The sequence below is a fragment of the Mycteria americana genome, chromosome 2 (genome assembly GCF_035582795.1).
Source record: "Mycteria americana isolate JAX WOST 10 ecotype Jacksonville Zoo and Gardens chromosome 2, USCA_MyAme_1.0, whole genome shotgun sequence".
NCBI classification, from domain to species: Eukaryota; Metazoa; Chordata; class Aves; order Ciconiiformes; family Ciconiidae; genus Mycteria; species Mycteria americana.
The window spans coordinates 76524628-76538372 of record NC_134366.1 but is presented as its reverse complement, the minus strand read 5'-3'; the positions used below and the strand labels follow the sequence as shown (position 1 = coordinate 76538372).

At 43.9% G+C, this 13745-nt stretch overlaps 1 protein-coding gene across 15 annotated transcripts in view; it reads left to right on the top strand.

The window, feature by feature from the left end:
* ATXN1 (ataxin 1) overlaps positions 1-13745 on the top strand; it is a 225062-nt gene that overhangs the window by 53162 nt on the left and 158155 nt on the right. For 12 of the 15 annotated variants that reach the window (XR_012774342.1, XR_012774341.1, XR_012774343.1 and 9 more), the window contains one exon: positions 8540-8664. The exons of 1 other annotated variant lie outside the window; for it this stretch is intronic. The gene's annotated coding sequence lies outside the window, so the exon portion shown is untranslated. 2 more of the 15 variants (XM_075493817.1, XM_075493816.1) reach the window with 2 other exon arrangements.

Here is a 13745-nt window from a genome sequence, read left to right as displayed (position 1 = left end):
CATAGAATCACGAGTGAATGTGGTTTAAACGCACGGATCAGTTATTAAAGGTTCAAGACCTTCTCAGATGGCTCTCAAAAATGCAAGACGAGGAGTTAGGCACAAAGCTGTGCTGTCTTAAAAATGAACCACATTAGAAACCATGTCTCTGGCTGGTTTAATACAAAGAAACAATTATCTTTGAAGGAAACACACACAGATCCCCAATACTTTGAAGAGAGAGGAGAAACAGCATGGTAGCAGTTGTGACAGGGCCCAGCTTCCCCTCCTGACTTTGCCCTTTTCATTCAGGAAAACGGAGAGCGGTGGCGAAGTGTGACTGTGGATTTTACACATACTTCCTCCATGCTTGAGCTTTCTGCTCGCAGTGAGCTCAGAGTCCTCTCCTGTGTGGAGGGCCAGTGGAAGGCACGTGAAGGAAGAGAGAAGCTTTCAAGAAGTATTCGAGTATTAGGAAAGCATTTCCCTTGGCCTTGGCCAGGTCCTCAGCACAGTGGTCAATGTCACTCCTATTCACAAATTTGCTGCCAGGTCCAGCACTGTTTAACAAAAGTTGAACAGATGGAGAAATGAGGTTTAGTTGGTTTCCTGCACCGGGAACACAAGGAGGTTTCCATCACCAGGTATTTCTTAGCAACTTCCAGTGAAACTCTTGAGCATTATGCTCTTGTTACTGCTAGGGACAAACAGGTTATGAGGAAAAGGTCCTTTTCCTCTTCCTGATAATGTTTTCAACAAATGTGGTGGATTGTGTAGACAGGTGGCTTCTAGCCAGTGGCCTGCACAGACTTCCATGTGGCCTGCAAACCTCCATAGGCTCAGCAGGTACTTCTTAATAGGTAACAGAGAAAGTTAGATGTCATGTGTCCTGGTTTTGGCTGGGATAGAGTTAATTTTCTTCCTCGTAGCTGGTATAGTGCTGTGTTTTGGATTTAGTATGAGAATAGCGTTGGTAACACGCTGATGTTTTAGTTGTTGCGAAGTAGTGCTTACACTAAGTCAAGGACTTTTCAGTTTCTCATGCTCTACTGACTGAGAAGGCTGAAGGTACATAAGAAGCTGGGAGGGGGCACAGCCAGGACAGCTGATCCAGACTGGCCAAAGGGATATGCCATACCATATGACATCATGCTCAGTATATAAACTAGGGGAAAGCTGGCTGGGGGGCTGCTGCTTGGGGACTGGCTGGGCGTTGGTTGATTGGTGGTGAGCAATTTTTTCATGTGCATCACTTGTCTTTCTTGGGTTTTATTTCTCTCTCTTTTTGTTGTTTTCCTTTTAATTACAATTTACTATTATTTTATTTTATTTTATTTCAATTATTAAACTGTTCTTATCTCAACCCACAAGTGTTCTTACTTTTACTCTTCTGATTCTCCCAAATCCCACCGGGGTGGGGGAGTCAGCAAGTGGCTGTGTAGGGCTTAGTTGCCGGCTGGGGTTAAACCATGACATCATCTCATAGGATTCTTAGCCTTTCACGCACTGAAAAAAGGTGCAATGACTGTCTTATTACTTGAATTAGTTATGAGAAATTTCAAGATTTTGGGGATCTTTTTAACGACATTTGGAAAGAGAACGTAAGATCCACTGTGAGAAAAAATACCAGAGGATATTTGACATAAGCTCATATGACAACACAGTCACCTTAAAAAAGCACTATTGCCTACAATTTTCTGCTGGCTGTTTTTACAACTATGGCTAAAGTGTATTATTTTTCATGGGGTTTAGTGGAGGAAAGGTAGTACTTTTTTCTGTCTTTATATCCAGTTTGTTTTACTTTTTCCCTTCTATAACCATTCTTTACTATTTTGGTGCAAGGCGAAGAGGAAATATTTTAAAGAGTAGAAGAACTCATAAAACTACAGAAATTAGGTTAGTTATTGTAGCTGAAACTACTTGGATCTATTCTCTCTTCTCTACATTGTTCATTCAAGATGCTCTTGCTGCTGTCACTATTATACTGTTGCAAAGTTACAGTAGAATATAATAATATCATCTTATTTGGTGGCATAAAGATGAATGACAGCAGAATATTTGTTTTTTATGATTATGCCTACATTAGCAAATAGTGTGGACCAACTGGAGATTATCTGTATAGTGAAAAACTTGGTGCTGGGATCCTGAGGTTCACACCAGGCGCATTTCAGGGTTCCTTTTACTTCTGTGCTGTCTGGTGCCACTAACTGCATGCTCTGGAGAACATGATGCTTCTAGTTTAGTTCCTCCCAAGAGGAATTCAGTTTGTGGGCTCCAGGACCACCACCACCCCACAACGCAACCAAAAGCCCAGGCTGGATGGATTATTTGGAGACGTGTGTCAAAAGCTATGTGCCTGATCTGAACAAAAGCAGTAAGGTAGCCGTGCCCTATAGGGACCTTGTGGGATGAAGGGATGGAAAGAAAAGCATATTTCAACGATCTGGTCTTATAGTTGTACCAGTTAGTAAAACACATTTCATAATTTTTCTTTCTTAATGTTCTTTCTTCCCTTTTCTTCACAGTTATTACTGAAAGGGGAAGGTTGGTGTGAGTAGGTCTCAGAGAAGGAAGGCTGTTTTGAGAAGTTAGAAAGAAGAAATCTTCTACTGAAAGAAGGATCGTGTCTTCTTTAAGGAGTTTACACAATGCCAAGTGCACATTAGATGCTTAACCAGTAATGACCCATGTGCTTGACTTGCTGACAGGAGTGTGTGCCACTGGAGACAGTGCTCATGCCCTTATATTAAAGAGGGTGGTCAGGTACTGCACTGAACTGAGGTATCGGTCACCCTAAGACACTGGCTGGGCATCCTTTATTTAAAAGTGTGTAGGCTCTTTTTGGTGTGTGTCCTGAGGCAGAGAAGGAACATACAGTATGGTGAGATGTAATGTCATACTATTGCTAGCATGACTTGGAAAAATATATGATGTTACCTTAGAGAGTAAGTGTGAGAGCCAGTCTGGCAGATGTGACAGTCCTGCTTTCTGGATCTGACAGTTGGCAGCCCAAGGAGCCTAGTACCAAACCTGGTACTTGCTGAAGTGCTCATGTTATCATTTGTGCTGAAGAAAAGGAAGTAGAAGTAGAGACAACAGAAGCAGTAGTACAATGTTGTTTTTTTTTTTTTTTTTTTAAAAAAGAAAAGTCTGGACAAGCAGACTTACACAAAAGCTTCATCTCTCTCAGTGTCCTGTCTCTCCTTGACTGAAAGAGTAGATTTGGCTACGAAAGCCAACCAGCTTTTGTAGCCAACCAACTCACTGAATCCAGGCAGAGGACAACATTTGTTCCTCTGCCTGGAAGATACTAATTGCTAGCCAAGCTGCTGGCATACTCTTGCTGATCTCAAAAAGTAAGACCAAACTACAGTGGTGCTGAGCTGGTTGTGGCTTAGTCAAATTTCTGTTCTAAAAAAAGCTTATGGTCAGGCCTCCAAAGTTTCCTGCAGCAAAGGTCACCACAGGTTTCTGCTGAAGCGTCCTGTACTCTGTGGCACTGGAGATAAGTAAATGTATAAGGAATAGTAGTTGTTCAATCTTTCTATATAGCAGCAGACAACTACATCTCAAAATCCAACTTCATATAGCTAGATGGTAGGTGAGCTGAATAAGTAAAGCAGAAAGTAGTAGGAAAAAATACTCATCTGTCCCAAAGAACATGAAATTTCTTTTTTCTAGAGCCCTTCATTTGAAGAACCCAGAATGTACCTGGACATTGCAAATCATGCCATACTTTGTTTTCTTAACATCTCTTTCTAAACTAGAAAGTGCCCTTTAGCAGAGGGACACACCTGTTGCTTTTCATGGGCAAAACATTGACGTTTTACAAAAGGATATTACTGTCCAGACCAGCTCGGCCAGTGAGAGAGTGGGTGGATGGTGTTCAGCTCTTCATCTGTTGGCACTCTTGGTTTTCACAAGGCGGGAGCCGAGGAGGGTTGTGCCTTGGTGAGCGCAGGCGGTTGTACGGCAGGGTCACCTGCCACAGGACGAGGCCGCTGGCTTCTCGTGCAGTCAGTCTGTCTCTCTCAGGCCTTTGTGCTGTGCTCGGACGCTGGGATAAGGAGGCACTTAAGGGGGTGCCAGGGAGAGTCTGAGCTCAGCACCTGGTGAGGCTGGGGTGACTACGACTTGGAAAGGCCTAACACCCTCCGGGTAAGCGGGAGAGCATGGCTCTGCATCACCTTGTAATGATAAACAGGCTGTGTCAAGGCACAGGAGCAGTGAGTGAGGGCCGGCAGCCCTAGCTCCAAAAATCATGTCGTAAAGTCACTCTCGGCTGTTAAGAAAAGAGAGGACTTTATGGTGTTTGTGCTTACGAGCAGAAGGCAAGAAAAAGAGTAAATACCAAGTGGGAATATGTGCCTGAGCCTGCCAGATCCTAGGCAGAGGCAAGGGAGGGCAGCAGGCCCGTTTCTGCAAGACTGGGGAAGAGAGTCCCTGTCCCCGTGACAGGAGGTACGCAGACGGCCCGGTGCCACCATTTCTCCATCCCTCATAGCTAGTCCCAAAATGAGATTGTATTTTAGCAATCCACTTTGATCTGGCCTTGGCTCCATCCCATCATGTGTGATAGTACCACGGTGGTTCTGTCCAGGCCCACCCCAGAACCGCTTGCCCTGGGGACGGCGGGGGAGGCTGGCGGTCCCGTCTGTTGCCCAGGCTTTGAGGTGGACAAGCCTGCCCAAATCCAAAAATATGAGCCGAGTCTTTCTCTGTAGTTTGTCGTGGGGTTTTATTTCTTTCTTTACTTGATTCTTTGTTTCCACTGCCATGGTTTTTCATCAGTTTTGATCAGAGTCGAGTCATGCTAACATAGCGAACGTACAAGTTGACTAGAATGGAAAATCAGCTCAGTCTGTTCAGCTCCATCGGCCTTTTGAGAGAGGCACCACTGTGAAATGAAGGAAGGCTGGGGGAAAAGAGGGGTCCCCACTAGTGGCATTTTATCAGGCCGCTACTCTCGTGGTATTTGAGGTTTTCTTAAGGTCCCAGGCTGCCAAAGCAAGGGATATTGTCTGTCTTGGCTTCTGTTGGAAAGCAAAATATTTCTGCTTTCTGAGTGCAGACCACCACAACACCTGTTGTGTTCCTGTAGCTCCGAAGCCAGAAGGCAGAGAAAAAGACCCCATGATTTTTGTTCAGTCTCGTAGCTTTTGAGGGAAGTACCTGCCGCATTTATGGGAGATGTGTGCTGATCGACCATCATTTAATTCTTGGGAGTTAGCAGTACAGCATGCTGCAGGCATGATACGCTGCTGTTTTCAGGGGACGCTGGCTGAATTTGGCTTCTTTGTAGCTGGCAGGGTTAACACTGCGTGTATGGGAGGAGGAAGGGGGATTTGTACTTCAGAGTGAGCCTTCATGTGGCTCTGCTGGGGGCTAGAGAAGCCAAGCACTGCCTCGTTTATTGCACCGGGAAGAATGAAAGAGCTGACAAAATACTCCTTTAATTTGTTTGAAGCTGCATTCATTTCTCCAGAAGGGGGAGAGTGGAGTTAGTTGAATGCTGGGAGGAATGTGCTTAATTCAGGACTGTCCTTCCTCCCTGACTCGAGCCCAGACACTACGGAGAAAAATAAAGATATTTAGAAATGGGCTGTCAAATCTACTCACGTGTATTTTTGTTAAGTCCAGCATATCTGACTGTTCAGTGAGGCTTTGTATGTGCGACTGAATTGTTCTGTATTAAGAGTTCTCTGTGGGTTTTGATACCATTCAGGTTAACGAGCAAATATCATAAATGCACAGAGGTGCAAGCCATGAGTGCAGGAAGAGCACGCGTGTGTATAGGAGGCCTGCTGCTGCTTTCTGATTGTGAAGTTTGGCTCACGGTATCATGATGTAGCAAAAAAAAAAAAAAAGAGGGCAGACAACCAGTTTAAAGTATTTTTATTACACTGAATTTTTGTTGTTTCATCCTCTGCTGTATAAATTGTTACCCTTTTTTTAGAAAACCAAAAAATTTCCTCCATCACAGTTAAATCTCTCTTCATTTGGCAAACCCTGATTTGCTGCTCCTGTTTCTGTAAGGATCAGATGGGTAATGGAAGCTGTACAGCAAATTAATGTATGCTACTCGAGATAGTAAAATGCAGGGCTACAATAGGCCTTTTTTCAGCAGCTGTAAAGCTGTTGTGTGACTACAGTGAATCCATTCAGTCTCCCCCACGCTTGCTGGGAGCACCCAGGAGAAGGGAGTCGTACTAGTGAAATGACTATCCAGCAGAACAGTTTGAGGGACATGCTGATGACTCACTCCTCATTTTGGTTTACAGGCTCTTTTTCTGTGGACGTGAAGTTTCAGCCTCACATGAGTTAAGAGATCTATAACTTTGTCCACATTACCAGATTATCCACTAAATCAGCATGGGCGTTGTGTTCCTCGCATCAGCCCTCTGAGATGGGGGAATACTGTTATCTTTGCTGTAGAGGAAGGGGAAACCGAGGCACAGGAAAATTGGGGTTAAGTGACAACGTGCATTAGGAGCCAAACTCTCATACTTTAGTTGCACTGTAGAAGCTCAAGTGTCATTCAGAGCTATTTCAGCCCTTCAGGAAGTGTCACATAGCATTTGCCCATAGGTCATGCAAAAAGCCTGGAGGATAGCTGGGAATCTGTCCCTCAAACAACATTGTTTGTCTCTTTAAACAGAGCATTAAAAATGTGAGTATGTAAGTGAGAACAGGAGGATTTTATGCTGATTTTGGTCTTAAAATAGAATCCTCGGCCACCTTGTATTTGAGTCGGGGAAAAAAATGAGAGGCAGAGCCTAGTTGATTCAGCAGGGTGACACTCTGTAAAATAATCCCTTTAACGCTTTTTCTTAAATTAAGAATGGTTTCTAGGTGGCATGAGTCATGGACAGAGTGTCCTCATTTCACTTTGAACTTCCAGCCTTCTCTGGATTTGTGTCACAGCTTTAGAGGGCTTTGTCCTCTTTCTGCAAGTCTGTAGGCTTGGCTGTTGCAACCTTTACTCACGTTGAGTGAGAGCAGGCTGCTTGAAGCAAGCAGCAACACCATGTAAGCAAGAACAAGCATGGTGGAGTGGGGGAGCAGGGTAATTTAAACAAAGTATTTTGGATTTGTTCCTACCGTAAGCAGCTTTGGGGAGTGGTGATGTAGGCGCAGCCTCTGTGCAGGTGTCAAGGGAAGCCCACTTTCCTCCTTGTGTGTTGGTCTCTGCTCTGAGTTTTGGGTTGTTTTCTCCAGGGGTGTGTGTGGGAATAAACTGCGATGTAGAAAGCTGTACTTTTTGAATTTCTGACCGCTTTTGGAAAAGTTGTATTTTCTGAAGGACGTACAGCTACAGAAGGCTGTGGATAACATCTCCGTTTCTTAATTAAAAGCAATGGAAAATATTATTCAGAGCTGTCTGTCTGTCCTAGCTGACGAAGAAAACCAAAGCAGTCTGGCTTACATGCACGCAAGGTCAAATCCTCCTCTTTGTCGTGTTGTGAAAGTTTGTTGGCTTCAATGGGAATAGTCACAGGTGTAGCCCCGAGAATGGTTTGTCTTTCAGGCTTTTTACAGAGCAAGAATAAATATAGTTGTTGGTCCTAAAAATTGTTTGTAGGGAAATAACTGGGATGCCTGTAATCCGGAGGGGCCATGCAAATGCAAGACCGTGCTCTCAGAGGGAAAGTGAACTTTACACTGGCTGGCAGTGTTTGCTTCTCGTAGCCAGGGGATTTTCCTACTGACAGAGCCTGGTTTGGAGCCTTACGTACCCAGCCGGCTCCTGGCCTGCCTTGCTGCAGGTATGGGAGAGGGAGGAGGGTGAAATGGCGGGCGGTGAGAAAATGTTCTGGTAGCAGCACTTGCTGAAAAGTCAGAACCCTTCAGCCCTTTTTTGGTGATGGTGGAGAATGTCAAAATTGATTGTATTCGAGACCTGCCAGTTTCTCTTACTCATTTGCTTTGTCGCTCCTCCTCCCTTCCTTCCTCTCTCATCAGCCGGGCTGGGTTTCATAGTGCTAATGCTGCACTGCTTTTCAAGCGCGGCTACTACTTCCCCCACGCTGCTACTACACAAATACTACAGTAACTCAGCGAAGATTTAGGGAGTTGGCTGTATACATATTATTGGTGGTAGTAACAGTAGTAGTAATAATGATAAAACTGATGATTGCTCTCCCATGTAACAGTTTGATACTTTACGTAATGATTTTTCTTCTGATTTGTATGTCTGAGCTTTCTTCCCTTTTCACTTTCATAAATTTGTGGAGTCTGATATATACTGGATTGTGCTTTAAATGAATACTTTGTAGTGTACTACCTTGCAGATTTTAAAAATAACATGTTTTTGAGTGGTCTGAAGTAGTGGTTTTTAGGTGTTGGTTTGTTGGTTTTTTTTGGGTTTTTTTTTTTTTTTTTTTTAAAGTACAGCCCACAGAAGAGCATTCATCCTGCTTCTGCTGGGGCGAGTTATCACACTTGCTTTAGATAATGAAATATACATTGGAGAAAGGTCAGGGATTTCCCCTGAGCCACCCACTGATCACTTGAAATGACATTTTCATTCTGAGTGTTTCTTGTTTTGTTTTTGTTTAAGATCCTGGAGCACAGAGAAAGAGTTTTAATGCAAAACATCAGAAAAAAAAGGCTGCAACATCTCCTGTGAGAGGGGGGAAAAAAGGAGATTTACAATTGCATCTTGAAACACTCATATGATTTGAGGTAAGTGATTGGAGGGTCTTGTCATAAGTTAACAGTTAGTTTGTAATTAAGTTAATCATTATTTACCTCAGAGTATCGTGCTATTTCTATTGAAGGCAAAAAAAACAGATGGGAGAGGGAGGGAGAGAACTTCAATGCAAACCCAGAAACAGCAGTAAAAATACATAATGCACTTATCTTTTTGAAAATGGGCCCCATAAGGTCCAATCCCACAAACAGGCAATCATTCTAGCATTTATAAGGGTTAAACCCTGTTTAAATCAATGAGGCTATTCTCCCTGAAAGTTAGGCATGTGCCTAAATATTTCCAAGTTTGGAATCTATGTTGTATGGGAACTCTGGAGAAGAAAGCTATTGAAGAACATACAACACGCAGCCAGAAAAATGCATATACAGTTCTCTTACTGTTGGTGATAATGTCATGAGTAATCTGATTTTACAGCATTCTTAAGTGATATTTTTGTATTAAATACATAGTTCTCATTTTTATGTTTAAACACCTCACTGAAATACCAAACTTCTTAACAGAGCCTGTAGATTCTACACCAGCTTTAATAATATGTCTGCTTTAATTGCTTCATCAGTGTGTCTTTGAACAAGTAGAGTTAAAAGTATAAAGAAAATAATGTCCCCTTTCATAACTAGAGTTGCAAATTGCACTTGGATATTTGAATAGCAGCCGAACTAAGAGTTCCCTGACTGAGGCTGAATTGTGTTGTCCTGAGTGAATAATTTTTTTTAATAAAGGCAATCGTGAGTCGCAGGGAAAAGCTCACCTTTTCCCTCTAGTCTTCATTTTTTTTGTTTTCATTTCTCATTAGAAAAGAATGACCTCTCAGTCTTTTTTGTCTAGTAAAGAGAAAATGTTACAGTTGTAAAACTTTTAACCACTGAAAATGCTGCATAAATGAAAACTAAAAACCACCACCCTCTTCCTTAAATAAAAATTTCAAGTTATTTACTCTGCTCTGCCCCACGAGTATGCTGAAGGAGACAAAATTACTGTAAGAAACCTGCAGAACCAAAAAGACCCACATAACATGGAAGAAGCAAGGGATAGAGTCCCACAGATGTGCAGAATATCAAAACCTTTTGGCTGGTGGCATTTGCAGACGTGTTGCTTACCAGGTTTCAGAAGAGAGGAGAGCATAGCCGGTCCCTGGTGATTGCTCTGTATTTGCTTTGTAGGAATAGAGCTATTAAGTTTCTTTTGAAATCAACAGGCTCTCTGCAGGGAGCTAAGTATTTCCTTTCTGGTCAGTGGACAAGAGCCATTGCTTGGGAAATTGTAATAGTCCTGTAGGCATTTAGTTCGAAAACTTAGAACTAAATAAAAAGTTCAAAACTTTTGCAAATCAGTGTAGCCAACTCCTTTTTACGTGCAGGTCTTGCACTAGGGACTGTGAGTCCAAACAGGAATACAAGACTCGTTCAGCAGGAGTCTGAAGCTATTTTTGTAGTTGTGAAATGAGGTATTAATGCAAATCTGTTTGAAACTGCTGCTGTACGGCCTTTAGGGGCTCCAGTTCTTACCCCTCCCTCTCTCCCCCCATCTGTGCCGCTCAGGTGGGGAAATGCCTTGCTCTCTGGAGCAAGCCCTGTTTCAGGCCTAGGGTGACAGTCCTGGCCAAACTGGTGAGAGAGGGAGAGTGCACCACAGTGACCCATGTGTGATCGCTCTCAGCCCACCTTTGCTTTCTCTCCGTCCCACTCTCCTGGTGGCAAGCATTCCTCCTTAGCTCTGCAGAGCATAAATCAAAATACTTTTATTCCTGTCTTTTTTTCGTTGACGTCAGACCAGGATAATGTGCATGATTTTCCTTTCACAGCTGCCTTTTTGTTGCTCTCTGGGGAAGCGAACACTGAAGTTCAGGGGGAAGGTATCTTTGTAGCATCTGTGTGGCCTTTATAATCATTTGATCAGCTCTCTGTTGCAGTCACAAAATCGTTGAATCTTTTTTAGTTTTCTTTATATCGGAGAGTGCAGGAGCTCATTGGCAGAACATTAAAGAAAGGGAAGTTCCTTGGTGGCAAAAGATGCATTTTAAGATATATTAAATTGTACTGCTACTCCTGCCCTTTCTTGATTATTTTTTCAGCACATGAAGAAGTAATGCCCCCTTTTGTGTGCCTGGAGAAGGTCCTGTGGTGTGTGCCAGGGAGTTACATGGGTGCTGAGCCGAGCAGGCGGAGGGACCGACTTTCTCCTGCCTTGTATTTTTCACTGGGAGTGAATATGGGGGACTGAGCCTGCCCGGATTAAACACATGCCTGTTTTGTTTTGCCTTTCTCTGCTCTTCTTTCAGCTGTCAGTGTGCCATGTTCAGATGGCAGTGATCGGTCACAAATTGTCCCCCATCCATGCTCCTCAGCTCTCCTAAACCATTAATTTCACAGAGCTCTTCAACAAAGATGGCATCGGTTTGATTTCCACCCCCCCTACCCCCCCACCCCCCTGCTAATGGAAAAAGAGGTTGGTTGTTTGTTTGTGTTTTCCCCTCAAGTCAGCTGCATTAGTTCCCAAAGCAACTTGTGTTAAGTGGAAATGAAGCTTTGATAATATGTGTGCTTGCTGGAGACTTGCTTAGATTTTTTTTCTCCCCCCACCCCCCCCCCGTATATGGATCTTTTCAATGGGGCGCCTCTATTGTGAATCAGAAAGTGCATGGGCTGGCAGGCACATAATGGAATTGTTCATTTGTTTCTGTAAGTGTGTGAGCTTTTGTAAAGAGGAGGTGGTGGGGACAGAGAATGGAGACCTTCGCTGCGGGGAGCTGGGAGAATGTGGTGGCACAGCCCAGGGCACCATTGCGGTGGGATGTGGCCGTGCCTGTGCTGCTGCCAATGTGCCCATTCTGCTCAGCTCTGGTGGGCATTACCTGGGACTTGCATCGCTTAGCACATCATGTGAAAATGGGTGAAGCTTATGCAGCCGTTGACTATGTTGGCTGTAAACCCCATAAGGCAAAATATTCGAAAGCTGTAATATTTCCAACACTTTCCTTAAACCATGTGCATTGGCTTTCAAAAGAGTGATGTAAATATGAACCGTGCCAATACTGTACTTCCTCGCTGTGAGGCTATTATAAAGGACGTATGGTATAAGTCATTTTAGTATGGAGTAGATAAGAGCTTGAACCAAAGCCTTGGATCCAAGCCCACCAGCAGCTTTGCAAAAGGCAGGATCCAGATCTGAAGTCAGTGGTTCACACAGTTTCTAGTAGAGAGTGGTTTTAACTTACTCCATAAAATGGGAGTAGCTAGAAGTTCTAAATTGAGGCTTTTAAACAAGTTCTTGCCTTTTTCTCACCCGCCGTTCTCATCTGTCTTAGAAGGTTACTGTGAAAGCACGCCAGCCATTTTCTTCAAGCCACTGTGGCCAGGACACACCAGGGAGTGCAGAGGGGCCTCTATGGTGATTACCATTATACAGCCATATGCTTTTGTTCCAGATGAGGTTTTTTTTCTGAGGAGTTAGACCTCCCTTCTGGATGAAGGTCTTTGGAGTCATGGTGGAGGCTTTGGAGGTAGGCCCTTGAAGTTTCACAGGCACCAAGAAACAGTTGATTAGCCTGGCATGGAGCAAACCAGGCCACAGTGGCTGGACTCCCCACCTCCTAAAAAGCCCTCTCTCATGATACCATAGCTGAAGTACAGACGTGAAAAATTATGGCATTGTAGACAAGAAATTCATAAAGCCTGAACTTTTCTTTCCTTGCTAGATATGGGACTCTGTTCTTATTCTCCCCCTTCTCCTTTGCCCTTGGACACAACATTTTTAGGGCTTTTCAGTCTCTAGCTGTGCATTTACTAGAGAGGCATCTGGTTATGTGTTACTTTACACATCTGTTACATACGTCAGAGAGTCAAATCCAGCGCCCAGAGACTTTACGTGGATTTGCAGCACTCCTGTGGGACTTCGAATCCGTAAGCCAATGAATGCAGTATTTCAATCTACTGCATATATTACTGCTGTTTATTGCATGTATATACTACAGTCCCCTTTGTGTTTGGCAGAGAAAAGCTGGTATGGGAAAGATGAGAAGTGCTGGTGAACGGGGAAGTATTCAGTATGGCAGTTAATTTGCTCCCTCCTAAAAGCATCATCTTTCTGGTTGGCAGTACAAAAAATAGTTTTCATGGTGATTCAAACATCTCTAAAAGATACTGCCCAAACAGCTGATGTTGTGTATTTCAAACTTAATTTCAGAGTTGTCAAACTGTGGGGAGATGCCAAATACCTGAGGCAGCATTGATAGCTGAGGCAAAGCCCAGACTTTGCAGTTTTGTCCAGAGAATGTGTACTGTTCGCAGCCTGTATAGGAAGTGTGAGTTAGAAATAAGTATCTTTCATTTGAACAGAGTTTCCTTCTCCGCTAACCTCGCTGTTCAGGGTTCTGCATTTCTTTTCTTCTGGTTGCTGGTTCTGCAAGTGCATAAAGTTTGGAGAAAACATGTGGCTCCTTAGCCGGTCTTTTTTCGTGATCCATGTAGAAACCAAATGTGATAGATGTTATTTCTACAGATGATGAGCTAGGACTACTGATTTGTGTGCTGTGCATGACAGTGAGCAGGCGGACTTAATTGTAACTTTTCATGGTTTTCTGTTTGCCCTGTTGGGACTGTGCTCTGTGCTGGCGGTCCTTGGATAGAGTGGTTGAGAAGAGCATTGCCAATAAGGTGGTGTGCACGCCGTGTCCCATTTTGCTGATACGTAGCCGAGCAATGGGGAGGCAAATGATGGCTGTTGTAATGGCAGTGTATGCCAGTTGATGCTTGGAAGCCTGTTGCTAGCCCACTTCTGGAGTGTTAGAGGGGGCCAGGTAACACAGGGGTTAGTGCAGAGGAGCTGGAATGGGGAAGAATTTATTGAGTCCGAGACACTGTGAAAATGCAAATTCAGCCGAAAGCACGCTACGACAAAAGCCTGAATGCCGAGCGAGCAGCGTGCTTCCCCTCTGCTAGAGAGCTTGGCAACTGTGGAGCCCATGTGCTCCCATGTGGACCCTTTGCTGCTGAGCAGCAGTCCTTCGTGCCCCGATGGGGGGGGAGCCATAGGTGCGAGGAGAAGCCGTCCCGAG